This window comes from Loxodonta africana, chromosome Y (assembly GCF_030014295.1).
Source record: "Loxodonta africana isolate mLoxAfr1 chromosome Y, mLoxAfr1.hap2, whole genome shotgun sequence".
NCBI classification, from domain to species: Eukaryota; Metazoa; Chordata; class Mammalia; order Proboscidea; family Elephantidae; genus Loxodonta; species Loxodonta africana.
Window position 1 is genome coordinate 13,956,107 of NC_087370.1, and position 20,058 is coordinate 13,976,164.

Sequence of the window (20,058 nt, forward strand, 5' to 3'; positions counted from 1 at the left end):
ACAAATAGCCCAAATAATAGATGAACAAAGTATTTGAATAGATATTTTTCAAAAAAACAAAACATGGCCAATAAGCACATGAAAAGATGCTCAACATCATTTGCCATCTGAGAAATGCAGATCAAAACAACTTCATACCCACTAGGATGGCTATTATCAGAAAATGACAATTATTGGTGAGGACATGGAATAATTTGAACTCTTATGCACTACTGGTGGGAATGTAAAATGATGAAGCTGTGTTAAAAATTTTCTGGCAGATCCTTAAAAGTTTAAACATAGCTTTACCATATGATTCAGCAATCTTCCTCTAAATATGTACTCAAAACGACTGATAACAGCTATCCAAAAAAAAGGTGTAAATGTATGTTTAAAAGTAGCACTATCAGCACTGCCAAATGCAGAAACAATCCAAGTGTCTATCAGTGGCTGAAAGGATAAATAAAATATAGTATAGTTATACAATGGAATATTGTTAGGTTATAAAGAAGAACAAAGTTACTGATACATGCTACAACATGGATGAACACTAAAAACAATATGCTAATAGAAAGAAGCCAGACAGAAAGAAGTCACGTAATAATGATTTAGTTTATATGAAAAGTCCAGAACAGGAAACACCATAAAGGCAGTAGATTAGTTGTTGCCTATGTCTAGGGACATGGGGAGGGGCAGGAGGTGATGAACATCTTTTTTTTTTTTTTAATTTTTTAATTTGTGCTTTAGATGAAGGTTTGCAGAGCAAATTACTTTCTCATTAAACAGTTAATACATATATTGTTTTCTGACATTGGTAACCAAATTCACGGCTTATTGACATTCTCCCCTTCTTGTCCTTTGGCTACCCATTATCAGCTTTCCTATCCCCTCCTGCCTTCTCAACCTTGCCCCTGAATTTATTTGCCCCTTTAGCCTTGTTTTGTTTTATGTGCCTGTATAATCTTCGGCTGAAGGGTGAACTTCAGGAGTGACTTCAGGACTGAGTTAAAAGGGTGTCTAGGGGTCATAATCTCAGGGTTTTTTAGGTCTCTGTGAGACCAGTAAGTCTGGTCTATTTTTGTGAGTTGGAGTTTTATTCTACATTTTTCTGAATGGAAGCTTTCACATGGCAGCTGGAGAAGACAAAGTAAAGTATAATGGCATATACGAAGACCTGAAGTTGGAAAACCAAAGGAAAGAACGTGCTCAGCATTTAAGCTGAAAGAACCTTAAGTTGCAATATTGAAGAATTCTATAGGAAAAATATTAGACGACACAGGTGCACCAAAAGAAGGTAGAAGGAATACACAAAGTCAGTATACTGAAAAGAATTGGTTTATGTTCAGCTATTTCAGGAGTGCCATGCAATCAAGAACTGCTGGTACTGGAGGAAAAAGTCCAAGCTGCACTGAAGGGATTGGAAAAAACAAGGCCCCAGGAATTGAGGGATTATCATTTGAGATGTTTCAACAAATGGATGCAGCACTGGAAGTATGTCAAGAAAATTGGAAGACAGCTACCTGGTCAACCAGCTGGAAGAGATCCATATTTACGCCTGTTCAAAACAAAGGTGATCCAACCAAATGTGGAAATTATCAAACAACATCACTGATATCAAGTGCAAGTAAAATTAAAAAAAAATTTTATTGTGCTTTAAGTGAAAGTTTACAAATCAAGTTAGTCTCTCATACAAAAATTTGTATACACCCGCTATATAGTCCTAATTTCTCTCCCCCCTAATAAGACAGCCTATTCCTTCCCTCCACTCTAGCTCTTAATGTCCATTCTTCCAGCTTCTGACCCCCTCTGCCCTTTCGTCTCCCCTCCAGATAGGAGATGCCAGCATAGTCTCAAGTGTCTACTGATCCAAGAAGCTCATTCTTCACTGGCATAGTTTTCTATCCCATTGTGTCCAATCCCTGTCCGAAGAGCTGGCTTTGGGAATGGTTCAAGTCTTGGGCTAACAGAAGGTCTGGGGGCCATGACCGCCAAGGTCCTTTTAGTCTCAGCCAGACCATTAAGTCTGGTCTTTTTACAAGAATTTGAGGTCTGCATCTCACTGCTCTCCTGCCCTCTCATGGGTTCTCTGTTGTGTTCCCTGTTAGGGCAGTCATTGGTTGTAGCCAGGTACCATGTAGTCCTTCTCGTCTCAGCCTGATGGACTCTCTCTCTGGTTTATGTGACCATTTCTGTCTCTTGGGCTCATAATTACCTTGTGTCCTTGGTGTTCTTCATTTTCCTTATGATGCAGGTGGGTTGAGACCAATGGATGCATCTAAGATGGCTGCTTGCTAGCATTTAAGACCCCCAACGCCACATTTCAAAGTGGGATGCAGAATGTTTTCTTAATAGATATTATTATGCCAGTTGACTAAGATGTCCCCTGAAACTATGGTCCCCAAAATCCTGCCTCTGCTACGCTGGCCTTCGAAGCATTCAGTTTATTTAGGAAACTTCTTTGCTTTTAGTCCAGTTGTGCTGACCTCTCCTGTACTGTGTGTTGCCTTTCCCTTCACCTAAAGTAGTTCTTATCTACTATCTAATGAGATACTATCTAATGGTCTGGCTGAGACTAGAAGGACCCTGGAGGTCATGGCCCCCAGACCTTCTGTTAGCCCAAGACAAGAACCATTCCCAAAGCCAACTCTTCAGACAGGGATTGGACACAACAATGGGATAGAAAAATATGCCAGTGAAGAATGAGCTTCTTCTCTCTCCCTTCCTCCCTCCTCCTCACTGTCATAACCATCAAAGAATATTTTCTTCTCTGTTTAAACTGTTTCTTTAGTTCTCATGATAGTGTTCTTATACAATATTTGGCTTTTTGCAACTGACTAATTTCACTCAGCATAATGCCTTCCAGATTCCTCCATGTTATGAAATGTTTCACAGATTCCTCACTGTTCTTTATCGAAGCATAGTATTCCATTGTGTGAATATACCACAATTTATTTAACCATTCATCCGTTGATGGACACCTTGGTTATTTCCATCTTTTTTGCTATTGTAAGCAGTGCTGCGGTGAATGTGGGTGTGCATATATCTGTTCGTGTAAAGGCTCTTATTTCCCTAGGATATATTCGAAGGACTGGGATTGCTGGATTGTGTGGTATTCTATTTCTAGCTTTTTAAGGGAGCACCAAATCAATTTCCAAAGTGGTTGTACCAATTTACATTCCCACCAGCACTGTTCCAGTCTCTCCACAACCTCTTCAACTCCTATTATTTTGTGTTTTTTGGATTAATGCCAACCTTGTTGGAGTGAGGTGGAACCTCATTGTATTTTTTCTTTTTTATTATTTTTATTGTGCTTTAAGTTAAAGCTTACAAATCAAGTCACTCTCTCACACAAAAACCCATATACACCTTGCTACACACTCCGAATTACCCTCCCGCTAATGAGACAGCCCGCTCTCTCCCTCGACTCTCTCTTTTTGTGCCCATTTCATCAGCTTCTAACCACCTCCACCCTCTCATCTCCCCTCCAGGCAGGAGATGCCAACATAGTCTCAAGTGTCCACCTGATCCAAGAAGCTCACTCCTCACCAGCATCCCTCTCCAACCCATTGTCCAGTCCAATCCATGTCTGAAGAGTTGGCTTCGGGAATGGTTCCTGTCCTGGGCCAACAGAAGGTCTGGGGGCCATGACCACTGGGGTCCTTCCAGTCTCAGTCAGACCATTAAGTCTGGTCTTATGACAATATGGGGCCTGCCTTCCACTGCTCTTCTGCTTTCTCAGGGCTTCTCTGTTGTGTTTCCTGTCAGGACAGTCATCGTTGTAGCCGGGCACTATCAGGTTCCTCTGGTCTCAGGATGATGTAGCCTCTGGTTCACATGGCCCTTTCTGTCTCTTGGGCTGTAATCGCCTTGTGTCCTTGGTGTTCTTCATTCTCCTTTGACCCAGGTAGGTTGAGACAAATTGATGCATCATAGATGGCTGCTTGCTAGTGTTTAAGACCCCAGACGCCACTCTTCCAAGTGGGATGCAGAATGTTTTCTTAATAGGTTTTATTATGCCAATTGACTTAGATGTCCCCTTGAACCATGGTGCCCAGACCCCTACCCCTGCTATGCTGGCCTTCAGAGCATTCAGTTTATTCAGGAAACTGCTTTGCTTTTGGTTTAGTCCAACTGTGCTGACCTCCCCTGTATGGTATGCTGTCTTTCCCTTCACCTAAAGAAGTTCTTATCTACTATCTAATTAGTGAATGCCCCTCTCCCACCCTCCCTCCTTCCCCCCTCATAACCATCAAAGAATATTTTCTTCTCAGTTTAAACTATTTTTCACATTCTTATAATAGTGTTCTTATACAATATTTGTCCTTTTGCAACTTACTAATTTCACTCAGCATAATGCCTTCCAGGTTCCTCCATGTTATGAAATGTTTCACAGATTCCTCACTATTCTTTATCGATGCATGGTTTTCGATTGTATGAATATGTAATAATTTATCCATTCATCCATTGATGGGCACCTTGGTTGCTATTGTAAACAGTGCTGCAATAAACATGAATGTGCATATATCTGTTTGTGTGAAGGCTCTTATTTTTCTAGGATATATTCCAAGGAGCAGGATTGCCAGATCGTATGGTAGTTCTATTTCTAGCTTTTTAAGGAAGTGCCAAATCGATTTCCAAAGTGGTTGTACCATTTGACATTCCCACCAGCAGTGTATAAGCATTCCAATCTCTCTACAGCCTCTCCAACATTTATTATTTTGTGTTTTTTGGATTAATGCCAGGCTTGTTGGAGTGAGATGAAATCTCATTGTAGTTTTGATCTGCATTTCTCTAATGGCTAATGATTGTGAACATTCCCTCGTATATCTGTTAGCTACCTGAATGTCTTCTTTAGTGAAGGGTGTGTTCATATCTTTTGCCCATTTTTTAATTGGGTTATTTGTCTTTTTGTAGTTGAGTTTTTGCAGTATTGTGTAGATTTTAGAGATCAGGCAATGATCGGAAATGTCAGACCTTTTTACCAGTAAAAATGTCAGGTGACCTTTTTACTCTTTTGGTTAAGTCTTTGGATGAGCATAGGTGTTTGATTTTTAGGAGCTCCCAGTTATCCAGTTTCTCTTTTGCATAGTTAGTAATGTTTTGTATACTGTTTATGCCATGTATTGGGGTTCTTAACATTGTCCCTATTTTTTCTTCCATGATCTTTATCATTTTAGATTTTATAATTAGGTCTTTGGTCCATTTTGAGTTCATTTTTGTGTGTGGTGTGAGGTATGGGTCTTGTTTCATTTTTTTGTAGATGGATATCTAGTTATGCCAGCACCATTTGTTAAAAAGACTGTCTTTTCCCAATTTAACTGCTTTGGGGCCTTTGTCAAATATCAACTGCTCATATGTGGATCGATTTATGTCTGGATTCTCAATTCTGTTCCGTTGGTCTATGTATCTGTTGTTGTACCGGTACCAGGCTGTTTTGACTACTGTAACGGTATAATAGGTTCTAAAATCAGGTAAAGTAAGGCCTCCCAGTTTGTTCTTCATTTTCAATAATGCCTTCTTTATCCGGGCCCTCTTCGCATTCCATATGAAGTTGGTGATTTGTTTCTGCATCTCATTAAAGAATGTCATTAGGATTTGAATCGGAATTGCATTAAATGTATAGATCACTTTTGGTAGAATAGACATTTTTATAATGTTAAGTCTTCCTATCCGTGAGCAAGGTATGTTCTTCCACTTATGTAAGTCTCTTCGTTTCTTGCAGAAGTGTACTGTAGTTTTCTTTGTATATGTCTTTTACATCTCTGGTAAGATTTATTCCTAAGTATTTTATCTTCTTGGGGGCTGCTGTAAATGGCATTGATTTGGTGATTCCCTCTTTGATGTTCTTTTTCTTGGTGTCAAGGAATCCAACTGATTTTTGTATGTTTATCTTGTACCTGGTTGCTCTGCTGAACTCTTCTATTTCATTAGTTTTCTTGAGGATTCCTTTGGGTTTTCTGTGTATGAGATCATGTCATCTGCAAATAGAGATAGTTTTACTTCTTCCTTACCAATCCAAATGGCCTTTATTTCTTTATCTAGCCTAATTGCTCTGGCTAGGACCTGCAGCACAATGTTGAAAAGGAGAGGTGATAAATGGCATCTTTGTCTGGTTCCCGATCTCAAGGGGAATGCTTTCAGACTCTCTCCGTTTAGGATTATGTTCGCTTTTGGCTTTGTATAAATGCCTTTTATTATGTTGAGGGATTTTCCTTCTACTCCTATTTTGCTGAGTTTTTATCATGAATGGGTGTTGAACTTTGTCAAATGTCTTTTCTGCTACACTTGATAAAGTTTTGTGATTCTTAACTTTTGTTTTATTTACATGAATGGAGCCACCAGTCCTTAGGCCCCTCTTGTGGGTAGGTGAGGACCCTGTTCAATAGGCAATGTGGTGTCAAACATCAAACACCCACATCTCCACCGCACAGCTGAAACAGTTGTAGTCTGTGAACAAGGGCCTATTCTCCTGAAATAGGCCCACACAGACCCATGCAGAAGGCAAAGGTATTCAAAGTCCATATACCATTTATGCTTGGATAGGAGCTGCTTCTCTCCTGAACTCGCCTGGTTAGTGGACCTGGCAAATCATCTTTTTGCCTAATTGCAAATTTATTCCTTCTCCAAAGCTTGGAGGATGGCTCTAGGCTCTCAGCGAGGCCTATCTCAGGCTCAGGGAAATGAATAGCCACTGAAGCTGACTTGGGGGCCGGGGGCACAGAAAAATACATACAAGTACTTAGCTTTTGCCGAGATTGCCATTATCTCTGGATCTGGAGGTGTGAGTAGACTGTGTGGCTGGCTGCTTCTCCCAGAGGAAACTGAGGCCAAACGCTAGTATCAGCCTTCCGCAGCCACTCCCAGGAATGGTGCATGAGGGTTCCCGGTGATTCATGTCCGGTAACTGTTCTCTGGTTCTGAACCCTCTCTTCCACCCCCTGCCACTCAGTTCATTTTCTAACTTTGCCTTTGATGTTCAGGGCTCCTTGCCTGTCATAAATTTACTAGTTTCACTTGTTTTGGGGGGTCCTTGTTGAATGAGGGCTCACCGGAAGAGTCTGCCTATTCCTCCATCTTGGCACTGCCTCCGCAAGTAAAATTTTGCTGAAGCTCCTTCAAAAGTAGCTATAGCAGTATATACACAGGGAACTGCCAGAAATTCAGACCAGATTCAGAAGAGGACTTGGAATGAGGAATATCATTGCTGATGTCAGATGGATCCTGGCTGACAGCAGAGAATACCAAAAAGATGTTTACCTGTGTTATTATTGACTATGCAAAAGCATTCAACTGTGTGGATCCTAGCAAATTATGAAGAATGGGAATTCCGGAACTCTTAATTGTGCTCCTGTGAAACCTGAACATAGATTAAGAGGGAGTCATTTGAACAAAACAAGGGGATATTGTGTGGTTTAAAGTCAGGAATAGTGTACATCATGCTTCTTCAGTCAGTATGCTGAACAAATAATCGAAGAAGCTGGACTATATATAAAGAATAAAAGGGCATCAGGATTGAAGGAAGATTCGTTAGCAATCAGCATCACACAGATGATTTAATCTTGCTTGCTGAAAGTGAAGAGGACTTAAAGCACTTATTGATAAAGATCAAAGAGCACAGTCTTCAGAATGGATTACACTTCAATGTAAAGAAAACAAAAAACCTCACCACTGAAACAAAATGCAACATAATGATAAACAGAGGAAAGGTTAAAGTCACGAATTTCATTTTACTTGGATCAATAATGAATACCCATGGAAGCTGCAGTGAAGAAATCAAAGCACAGAGTGTATTGGGCAGGTCTGTTGCAAAAGCTCTCTTAAAAATGTTTGAAAGCAAAGATGTCACTTTGAAGACTGAGCTGTGCTGGACCTAAGCTGTGGTGTGTTAAATTACCTTATATGCATGTGCAAGCTGGACAATGAATAAAGAATACAGAAGAGTTGATGCCTTTGAACTGTGGTCTTGATGAAAAATATTGAATATACTGTGGACTACTAAAAGAACGAACAACTATGCCTTGGAAGAAGTATAACCAGAATGCTCCTTAGAAGCAAGGATGGCGAGACTATGTCTCACATTCTTCAAGCATTTTACCAGGAGACATCAGTCTCTGGAGAAAGACCTCATTGTTGGTAAAGTAGAGGGTCAGTGAAAAAGAGGAAGACCCTCATTGAGATTGATTGACCAGTGACTGGCAACAGTGGGGCTCAAACATAACAGTAATTGTGAGGGTGGTATATGACCAGGCAGTGTCTACTTCTGTTGTAAATGGGGTCACTATGAGTTGGAACCTACTGTACGGTGCCTAAAAACAATAACATCAACATTAGGGCCTCTACCGTGGATCTTATTTTTTCTTCTATGATCTTCATGGTTTTGGGTTTTATATTTAGGTCTTTGATCTATGTTGAATTAGTTTTTATATATGGTGTGAGATAGGGGTTCCGTTTCATCTTTTTTGCAGATGGACATTGAGTTTTGCTATCACCGTTTGTTAAAAAGACTGTCTTTTCCCCATTTAATGTATGTTGGGTCTTTCTTGAAGATCAGGTGACCATAGGTGGATGGATTTGCATCTGGGTTCTCAATTCTGTTCCACTGGTCCATGTTTCTGTCATACCAGTACCAGGCTGTTTTGGCTACCCTAGCTGTATAGTAGGTTCTGAAGTCAGGTAGTGCGAGTCCACCTACTTTATTCTTCTTCTTTAATAGTGCTTTAATTGTCTGGAAACCCTGGTAGCATAGTGGTTAAGTGCTATGGCTGCTAACCAAAAGGTCAACAGTTCGAAACCACCAGGTGCTCCTTGGAAACTCTGTGGGGCAGCTCTACTCTGTCTTATAGGATCGTTATGAGTCAGAATTGACTCGACGGCAGTGGGTTTTAATTGTCTAGGGCCTCTTCCCTTTTCATATAAAGTTACCTTTTTTTTTTTCTTCAAGGAATGTTGTTGGTATTTGGATTGGGTTTGAATTGTTATTCGTAAATTGCTTTAGGTAAAATTGATACTTTCATAATGTTATGTCTGCCTATCCATGAGTATGGTTTTTCTCTTTGTATAGGCCCTATGATTTCTTGCAGTAGTTGATTTCTTCTTCTACGTCCCTGGTTAGATTTATTCCCAAGTATTTTATTTTTTTAGTGTTTATTACACAATATTATTGCTTTCTTGATTTCCATTTCATATTTCTCTTTATTGGTGTATAGGAGTCCAACTGATTGCTGTGTGTTAATCTTGTAATCTACTACTCTGCTGAACCTTTCTATGAGTTTCAGTAGTCTTCTCATGGAGTCTTGGGTTCTGTATGTAGAGTATCATATCATCCACCAAAAAGGACAGTTTAACTCCTTCATTACCAATTTGGATGCCATTTATTTCTTTCTCTTTCCTTATTGATCTAAGAGCACATGTTAAATAGGAGTGGTGATAAATGTCATCCTTGTCTTGTTCCCATTCTCAAGGGGAATGTTTTTACCCTCTTTCCATTAAGAATGATGTTGGCTGTTGGTTTTGAATATATGCTCTTTATTATGTTGAGGAATTTCCCTTCTATGCCTATTTTATTGAGAGGTTTTTTTTTTTTTTTAAATCAGGAATGGGTACTGGACTTTGTCAAATACCTTTTCTGCATCTGTTGAGTGATCCTGTGATTATGTTGTTTTATTTATGTGGTGGATTCTGTTGATTAATTTTCTGATTTTGAACCATCCTTGCATACCTGATAGATTCCCACTTGTTCTTGTATGATGCTGAATTCTATTGGCTAGAGTTTTGTTTAGAATTTAATATCTATATTCATGAGAAATATTGGTGTGTAATTTTCTTTTTTTGTGATGTCTTTGCCTGGTTTTGGTATCAGGATTACACTGGCTGCATAGCCTGAATTCAAAAGCATCCCTTCCTTTTCTGTACTCTGACATAGTTTGAGTAGTACTGGTACAAGCTCTTCTCCAAATGTGTGGTAGAATCCTCCTGTGAAGCCATCTGGGCTAGGGAATATTTTTGTTAGGAATTTCATTTTATTTTATTTATTTATCACCTTCTCAATCTCTTCTCTTGTTAAGGTTCTGGTCATATGTTCAACTTCAGTTTGTGTTACTTTAGGACGTAGTGTGTTTCTGGAAATTTGTCCATTTCCTCTAGGTTTTGAAATTTGTTGGAGTATAGTTTTTCATAGTACCCTGTTATCCTTTTTATTTCAGTTGAGTGTGTTGTAATACCACCATTTTATTTCTTAATTGGGTTATTTTGCATCTTCCCCAGTTTTTGTTTAGTCATTTTGGCCAGTGGTTTTTCAACCTCATTGATCCTTTCAAACAACCAACTTCTGATTTTGTTGATTCTTTCTATTGGTTTTTTTTTTTTTTTTTTAGTGTCTATTTCATTTATTTCTGCTTTGATCTGTATTGTTTTCTTTCTTCAGGTGACAGTGGGCTTCTTTTATTGTTTTCTTTCTTTATGTTCAAGTTGTCTAGCTAATGTTTTCATTTTGTTTCTTCTTTTTTTAAGTGGGCATCTATTGCTAGAAATTGATCTCTAAGCACTGCCTTTGCTGTGCCATAGAGGTTTTGGTATGACGTGCTCTCATTCAGCTCTAGGAATTTTTTGATGCCATTTTTAATTTCTTTTGTTACCCAGTGGGTTTTAATCAGGGCATTATTTGGTTTCCGTGTACTTGATTTTTTGGTCCTTATTCTTCCTGTTATTAATTTCTACTTTGATGGTGTTGTGATCAGAGCAGATTCTTTGTATTATTTCAGTATTTTGGGTTTTGTTGACGGTTGTTTTGTGGCCTGTGATGTGCTCTGTTTTGGAAAATGTTGCATGTGTATTGGAAAAAGGATGTGAACTTTCCTACTGTTGGGTAGCATGTTCCGTATATGTCTCCGAGGTCAAGTTGGTTGATTGTGGCCTTTAGATCTTCTGTATCTTTGTTGAGATTCTTTCTAGATGTTCTGTCCTTTACTGAGAGCGGTGTGTTGAAATCTCCTGTTAGAGTTTGTTTTATGTGTTTTGGAGCCCTGTCATTTTGTGCATAGGTATTTATTATGGATATGTCCTCATGGTAGATATCCTTACTTGTCTTTTATGGTGAATTTTCTTTTAAAGTCTATTTTATCTGAGGTTACTATTACCACTTGTGCTCTTTTTTGGTTGTTGTTCACTTCATATTTTTTCCCATTCTTTAGTGTTTAATGTATTTATGCCTTTATTTCTAAGATGTATATCTCATAGACAGCATATTGAAGTGTTGTTTTTTAAATCTATTGTGATACATTCTGTCTCTTTATGGGTGCATTTAAGTCATTACATGTAGGTGTGATTATTGCTGTCATTTTGTGGTGCTGTTTTTTGTGGTAGGATGTTTTCTGTGCTGAATTCCTTTTGTTTGTGGGATTTTTTTTTTTCATTTCTTTGGTTTTCTTATAGTTTATGTTACTGAGACTTTGTATTTTTCTTGTTTATTTTGATGAGTAGCTTTGTTAACTTTCTTTGTGTCATCTTGACATTTACCCTCCCCATCTTCCTCAGTCTCAACCAGTCTTTTATTACTTGGTATCGCCTTGTCTTCTGCTCCATTAGAAAGCTCTCTACCTACATTGTTTATTCCCTCATTTATTGTTCTGATGTTTTTGTCATTTACAGATTGACCTCTTTGGTTTCCTGTTTAAAATATTTTAGTTTTATTTTACCATTAAGAATTCATACCTAGCATCTGGCTGATGCTGTCTTGAGTCCTAGACTCAGGTTGTTGTCTAATTTGGTTCTGTAACCAAAGAACTGTTTAATAATTCTTGAAAGTTTGTTTTGGTTTTTATATATTTCCTTTATTTCTTTTTATCTGAATATGTCCTAATTTTGCCATTATATTTGAGCAAGAAATTTGCAGGATATATTATTCTTGGTTGGAATTTTTTTCTTTCAAGGATTATATATGTCCACCTATTGCCTTCTTTCTTGCATGGTTTCTGCCAAGTAATCAGAGCTTAGTCTTATTGTTTTCCCTTTGTATGTGACCTTTTGTTTTTCTTGAGGTGCTGTAATGATTCTTTCTTTGCCTTTGATTTTAGAGTGTGTGATTATGATATGTCTTGGTTATTTTTAGGGGGAGGTCTTTCCTATTTCAGGTTCGTTGAGCTTCTTGGATGGTCAGGTTTTCATCTTTCATAATGTTAGAGAAGTTTCCTGTCAGCAAATCTTCAGTGATCATCTGTGCTTTCCTTTTTCTCCCCCTGTTCTGGAACTCTGATCACATGCAAATTTTTGCTTTTGATTTTATCCCACATTATTTTCAGGGTTTCTTCGTTTTCTTCATTATTTTCTCTGAGTTTTTCTCAAAGTGGTATCCAAGGTTTTGTCTTCAATTTCACTTACCCTGTCAGTTGTTTCAAGATTTGCTCCTACAACCTTCTTTTGCAGTGTCCATTTCTGAATTTTGTTGTTTATCTTTTGTACTTCTAATTGCAGTTTTTGTGTGATTTCTCATTGTTTGTTTATTTGACATTTTGTTCTTATATTATTTTCCTGAATTCTACTGTTGGTTTGTTTGTGTTTTGCATGAATTTGTCTATTTTTGCAGGTTTTTGCTTGTGTTTTCCTTCATCTGTTGATAAGCCCTGAATATTAGAGTTTTAAATTCCCTATCAGGTAGTTCCAGTGCTTTTTCTTCTACCAGAAGGTCATCTGGTATCTTATTCCGGACACTTTCAGGAGCCATCCTGTTCTGTTTTTTATGTATTCATGATGTCAGCTATCTTCACTACATTCAGGGTCTATTTTCTTCCTTTATTGTCTGTGGATTTGCTTGTTTTATCCTGCCATTTTGTTTTAATTGGTCATGCCTGGGCAGGTGATCTGGGTGTGCTTTGTTGATTTCTTGTCTGTTTGCACCATGCTTCTTGCTACCTTGTCCAGGTGGGCAAAGCCGGCCATTCAGCTATTGTACAGCAGGGCAGATCCAGAGGAGGGCAAGGGGTGGAGATGCATCATTTGTTTCACATAGTGGGGCCAACAGGGTGTGGCTAGGGGGGCAATACAGCACAGGCTTTGGTGATCCATGCACGTGATGCGTGGGGGTACAGCGCTTGGCGCATGGTGTAGATAGGCAGGAGGGAGAGGAGAGGATGTGATAGATGGAGCTAAGTGGGCAAGGGAAACTACAGAAAGAAGAGAGAGAAACAGAAGCAGAAAAAATGAAAAAAAAGTGAAGAAAATGATGATGTGGTAGGATTCAGCTGGGGGAAGCAGATCAGACCTAGGAAGGCCATGTGCCAGTGGCTCTCTAGCAGAGTGGTACAGTTCTGCCTTTGAGAAGGGGTGTGGATGGCACAGATTTGATTTGACTGGTGAAGGGAAAGAAAAGAAGCGAAAGAGGAAAGAAAAAGCAAAACAAAGACGAAACAAACCCAAAAGGACAACAAAAATAAATATGGTGCCGAGTGAGCTGGCTTTTGGGGGTGGGACAGAATTGTGGAAAGTAAGAAATTTGTGATTTGGGAAGAGATAATAAGTACACGTAACTCAAGAGAAGAAGTAATTACGAAATGAGCATAAACAGCCATTCTCAAGGTTCCAGGGAAAAATATCTACGTCACAGTTCTGCTTTTTAAATCCCATCTTTGGTTGATAGAAGGTAGGCTTCTCAGATTTAGAGGCTGTGATTAGATTTTATATTTCCTGTTCATAAATTTAAGTTTATCAGTTGAATATGGAAATTAATTACTAGTTCGGGTATAATTGAGTTTCCTAGACTTGCACTTGATTAGTAATCTAACGAATGGTGGTTCGAGCCACCTACCACTCTGCAGAAGAAAGGCCTGGAGCTCTACTTTAGTAAATATTTGAAAGCCAAACCAAACCTATTGGCATGGAGTCAATTCTGAGTCACAGTGACTTTATAGGACAGAGTAGAGCTGCCCCATATTATTTCCAAGGCTGTGAATCGGATTACCATATCTTTCTTCCACAGACCAGCTAGTGGACTCAAACTGCCAACCTTTTGGTTAGCAGCCAAGCACTTAACTACTGTGCTACTAGGGCTCCATTTCATAAGGGTTACAACTAAGCAAACCCTATAGAGCAACTCCACTTTGTAACACATAGGGTTGCCATCAGTTGGAACTGACTTGACATCAAGCAGTTTAGGTTTCCTTTAGAACATAACTGAAATGGAAAACCCACCCAGCTGATGAAGCAACTTTTCATAAGATCCTATGCCCTGTGTTGCACTGCTGACCAAAGACACTTAATTTCCTGTTCCCCCCCTCCCCTTTCCCCCAGGTGAATCCCCACTTGATCAACCAGTTTGAGCAGAATGACTTAAATTTTATAGGCCAGGATGTCAATGGAGAAAGGAAGGAAATCACTGAATTGGCAAGTAAGTGGGCTCTTTGTTTGGAAAAGTTTTGTAGCAAGCTAGCATTGTTTTGTCCATCAAATACATATGAAGAAGTAAATTAAGCTCCATTTTTTCATTCTTTGCTTCTCTCCTTTGAAATAAGTATTCGTTAAAAAAAAAAAAAGTTATTATTGTTAAGTGCCATCGAGTCAATTCTGACTCATAGTGACCTTTGTAGAACAGAATGAAACACTGCCTGGTCCTGTGCTGTCCTCACAATCATTGCTTTGTTCAACCCCATTGTTGCAGCCACTGTGTCAATCCATCTTGTTGAAGGTCTTCCTTTTTTTCACTGACTGTTTACTTTACCAAGCATGATGTCCTTCTCCAGGGCGTGGTCCCTCTTGATAACATGTCCAAAGTATGTGAGACAAAGTCCGGCCATCCTTGCTTGTAAGAAACGTTCTGGCTGTACATCTTTCAAGACAGATCCGTTTGTTTTTCTGCCAGTCCACGGTATATTCGATATTCTTCGCAAGAATCACAAGTCAAATGCATCCGTTCTTCTCTGGTCTTCCTTATTCATTATCCAGCTTTGGCAAGTGTATGAAGCAATTAAAAATACCATGGTTTGGGTCAGGTGCACCTTAGTCCTCAAAGTGACTTCTTTGCTTTTTAACATGTTTAAGAGGTTTTTTGGAGCACATTTGCCAAATGCAGTATGTGGTTTGATTTCCTGACTGGTGCTTCCATGGGCATTGATTGTGGATCCAAGTAAAATGAAATCCTCGACAACTTCAGTCTTTTCTCCATTTTTCGTGGTGTTGCTTATTGCTTCATTTGTGAGCATTTTTGTTTTCCTTGTATTGAGGCACTCTATATGGAAGACTGTAGTCTTTGACCTTAAGTCCTCTTCACTTTCAGCAAGCAGGGTTGTGTAATGTGCATATTGCAGGTTGTCAGTGAGTCATCATTTAGTCCTGATGCCACATTCTTCTTCACATAGACCAGCTTTTTTGATTGTTTGCCCAGCATACAGATTGAATAAGTACGGTGAAAGGATACAACTCTGATGCACAACTTTCCTGATTTGAAATCATGAAGTATCCCCTTATTTTGTTCAAACAAGTGCCTCCTAGTTTATGTACAAATTCTACATAAGCACAATTAAATGTTCTAGAGTTCCCATTTTCCCCAATGTTATCCGTAATTTGTTATGATCCACACAGTTGAATGCCTTTGGAGAGTTAATAAAAGACAAGTAAACATCTTTCTGATATTCTCTGCTTTCAGCCAACATCCATCTGAAGTTAGCAATGATATTCCTTATTCCATGACTTCCGAGTACAGGCTGAATTTCTGGCAGTTTCCTGTCAAGGTACAGCTGCAACTGTTTTCAAATTGTCTTCAACAAAATTTTATTGCATGTGATGTTAATGATATTGTATAATAATTCCCACTTTCTATTTGATGACCTTTCTTTGGACTGGCCATAAATTTGGATCTTTTCCAGCTGGTTGGTCAGGTAGCTGTCTTCCAGATATCTTGGCATAGAAAAGTGAGTGCTTCCAGTGTTGCATCTGTTTGTTGAAATATCTCAAATGATATTCCATCACTTCCTGGAGCCTTGTTTTTTGCCAGTGTATTCCATGCAGCTTGGTTTTCTTTCTTCAATACCATTGATTCTTGGCCTCCTGAAATGGTTGAACATCAATCATCCAGTTCTCTTCAGTACAGTGACTCAGTGTATCCCCCCCATCTTGTTTTGACACTTCTTGCTTTGGTCCATATTTTTCCTGTAGATTCCTGCAGAATTGCAACTTGAGGCTTGAATTATCTCTTCAGTTTTTTCAGCTTGAGAAATGCCAAGCATGTTCTTCGTTCTTGGTTTTCTAACTCCAGGTCTTTGCATATTTCATTATAACACTTTACTTTGTCTTCTCTAACCGCCCTTTGAAAAGCTCTGTTCAGCTATTTTACTTCATCATTTCTTTCTTTTGCTTTAGCTGTTCTTCATTCAGAGAAGTCTCAGAGTCTTTTTTAGCATCAATTTTGGTCTTTTTTTCCTGTTGTCTTAGTTATCTAGTGCTGCTATAACAGAAATACTGCAAGTGGATGGCATTAACAAAGGGAAGTTTATTCTCTAACAGTTTACGATCAGAAAAGCTGCTTCTTAGCCGTGCCTGCAGGCAGGTGTCTATCCAGCCCTTGGCCTCTCTGCTTCATCTGAGGCTTTCTCAGACAAGTGTTAGGAAACTCTTTAACTCTAGGAGACTGAAGAACACCAAAGACATAGGTAAATATAAGTTCAAAAGACAGAAAAGGCCACATACCAGAGACTACATCTGCCAAAGACCAGAACCAGGTGGTGTCCGGCTACCACTGATGAGTGCCCTGACAGGGAATAAAATAGAGAATCTCCAATAGAGCAGGAAAACAGTTGGAAGTGGACCTCAAATTCTTGTAAAAAGACCACACTTAATAGCCCAATTGAGACTAGAGGGACCCTGGAGGTCATGGTCGCCGGACCCTCTTTTAGCCCAAGACAGGAACCATTCCCAAAGCCAGCTGTTCAAACAGGGGTTGGGGACTGGAGTATAAGACAGTAAATGATACTTGTGAGGAGTGAGCTTCTTGGCTTAAGTAGACACCTGAGACTATGTGGGCAGATTCTGTCTGGAGAAGAGATGAGAAGGCAGAGGGGGGCAGGAGCTCATTGAATGAACACAGGGAATACAGGATGGAGAAGAAATGGCTGACTCATTAGGGGGAGAGCAGCTAGGAGTACATAATAAGGTGTGTATAAGTTTCTGAATGAGAGACTGACTTGATTTGTAAACTTTCACTTAAACACAAGTTTTCTTTAAAAAGCTCTTTAAATGAACCAGTACATGCTCAGATGTACCCCCTCTGCCTTTAAAAGCCTTCACTTGAAGATGCTCAGCTCTCAGGCTTCTTGGATCAGGAAGCCTAGATCTGCCAAGAAGTGCCTGGAAGCTCCCCACTCCACTGGCAGGCCTCCTGCGTATAGACACTCAACTTTCTTACTCCATGGGCTGGGAGGCCCACCACACCATTTCCTACCATTCCTCTCATTATGCTGTTTTTGCTGCTGCCATTTCTCTGCCACTGCTTCTCACCATCTTGTCATATACAGTGTACAGATTTCACTCTCTGGCTTTTGTGTCTGAGAGGTTCTCAGTACAAGGATACTGGATCCAAAGGATGTACTCCACTCCAATTTCTTTGTCTTGGTGATAGTGAAGTCCCCCTCTTGCTGCTGAGGTGGCTTATTTTAAGCTTAGCAAGATAGCAGAACTGATCAACCCCCTCATTATGGTTCCATACACCTTATTTGCGTGCCTTAACCCCACAAGAATACCATGCAGCTTATTTGTATTATTAGTAAGCTGTCCAGTAGCCTTGGTGGGCTAGAAGCACCCTATTTCATGGTCCCACCCATTGATTTGATGGGAGTTACAAGAACATGGAGAGAAGGTCTTTATGAAAGTATTCCATTACAGCACAGGTGGGATATACTCAAGGTCATGTTTTGGTTCTTATGGACTTGTTTTAATTTTCTTCAGCTTTAACTTGCATACGGGCAACTGATGGTCTGCCCTGCAGTCAACCTTGGCCTTCTTCTGATTGATGATATTGAGCTTCTCCATTACCTCTTACCATAGGTGTAGTCAATTTGATTCCTGTGTCTTCCGTCTGGCGAGGTCCATGTATATAGTTTTATTTTGTTATGAAAAAGTATTTCCAATGAATAGCTCATTGTTCTTGCAAAATTCTATTATGTAATCTCCGGCATCATTTCTGACATCAAGGCTATATTTTCCAACCAATGATCCTTGTTCTTTGTTTTCAACTTTCTCATTCCAATTACCAGTTATCATTAATCATGTTGATTGCCTGTTTGATCAATATCAGGCTACGGAAGTTGGTAAAAATCTACAATTCCTTGTTCTTTGGCAAAAGTGGTTGGTGCATAAATTTGAATAATAGTTATTTTAACTGGTCTTCCTTGGAGGTGCATGCATATTATCCTACCTTTGTAGAAGGAAGAGTTGAACTGAGGCAGAGCTGAGTAGTTCCTATCCTTCCTATGGTCTCTGCTGCAAGTACTCAATTCTACCATTCAGTAACTGCAGAGCCTAACATATTTAGCCCCTGACCTTTTACAGACATGTTTGCCAACCCCTGTTCTACAGACTTTATTTAAATTAAATGAACTTAACATTTTCAGTTGCCTATTTGACCAATCTATCTGAGTGTTCCACAGGCACTTCCACATCAAATTATTTAAAACTAAATTCACAGGCTCTCAAAGTTCTTGCTTCTGGCTTTCTACAGTTAAGCTGTCATCAGTCTCTTTGTTCAGGGTTCTTCACTATTGATACTATTAACATTTCAGGCAGAATCATTCTGTGTTGCGGGTGTTGTTCTGTTTATTGTAGGATGTTAAGCAGCTTCCCTAGTCTCTACCCACTAGATGCCAGTAGCATTCACTCCCACCTCTAGTTATAACAACCACGGATATCTCCAGATATTGCCAAATGTGCCTGGGGGCTTAAAATTGCTTAATGTTTGGACTTCTTTTAGCTCTTGTTCTCCTTCATATCCCCAACTTGTAGTCAGTTGTCAAGTCCTGTAGATAAAGTGTATGGAAAGAAAGATGAAGTTTGGGATTGCACTTCCATCTCTGCCTCCCTTCATGACTACCATTCTGAGTTACTTCCTAATGCCAGGTGCTTCCCACTCTAGTCCCTCCTGAAGAGGACAAGGTTCGGTCTGTACAATGCATGTGATGCAACTTTGTTGGATGGGCTGCTTACATTTATTGATGCATGATGTGTATAGGATATTCTAAAAATGGTAGCACGGTGTTTTCCGGCTATATGTTTTGGGCCCTGATACTCTGGACTAAAAGTTACTCTTTTAGCTTGCCCTACTTCTTTTTCTATCTGAGCCCATGTCTCTATTCTCTACTTTAAGTTTCTTTTCTCTCTGCTTTTCCCTTTCTGTCTCTTTTTGCTGAAGTATTTATGGAGTCCTAAGCAGGGAGGACAAGTGAAGTAAGAGAAAGTTCTTTGAACACAGTAGCATTTGGCTTGGCACCTGCAAAAAGGAAAGCCATGTTTATTGTGCACTCATTAGATGCAGAACCCTTGCTAGGGACTCCGCCTACATTACTGACCTTACAAAGCAGATGATACTACTCCCATTTTACAGAGAAGAAGACTGGGGTGCAAAGAAGTTAAGGAACCTGCCCAGAACTATCCACGTAATCATGGGCAGGGCTAGATCACAACAACACACTGCCCGTTTCTACCACCACCCCTGTGGGATTCTGTCTGCTCAGCTTCTTTTCACTGGACATTCTTCCTAAGATTATCAACCCATGTCTAACATTTTGAATTAAAATACAATGTATTTTCTCTCTTTCATTTCTGCTTGCTCTCATTATTGTCCGCAAATACTTAGAAGCTCTTTCATCACAAGAACTCAGGTTCCCATTGACACTTTCATATTTCATGCAGGTTGGAAAGGAAATAAGAGCTGCTTTAAAGTTCTTGCAGTTTTTTAAAGCTGACTGCAAATTCCTCTGGATCTTAACTACTTCGAACCGTTCCATGACTCTCCACCATTCCTAAAGAGTTCTAAAAAGGGCAACAAACTTAAGATTAGTGTTAGTTAGAATTTGGTTCAAAGCAATTAAAAACATTATTTTAAAG

At 39.4% G+C, this 20,058-nt stretch overlaps 1 pseudogene; it reads left to right on the forward strand.

The window, feature by feature from the left end:
- LOC135229032 (CTP synthase 2-like) overlaps positions 1-20,058 on the forward strand; it is a 148,992-nt pseudogene that overhangs the window by 126,753 nt on the left and 2,181 nt on the right.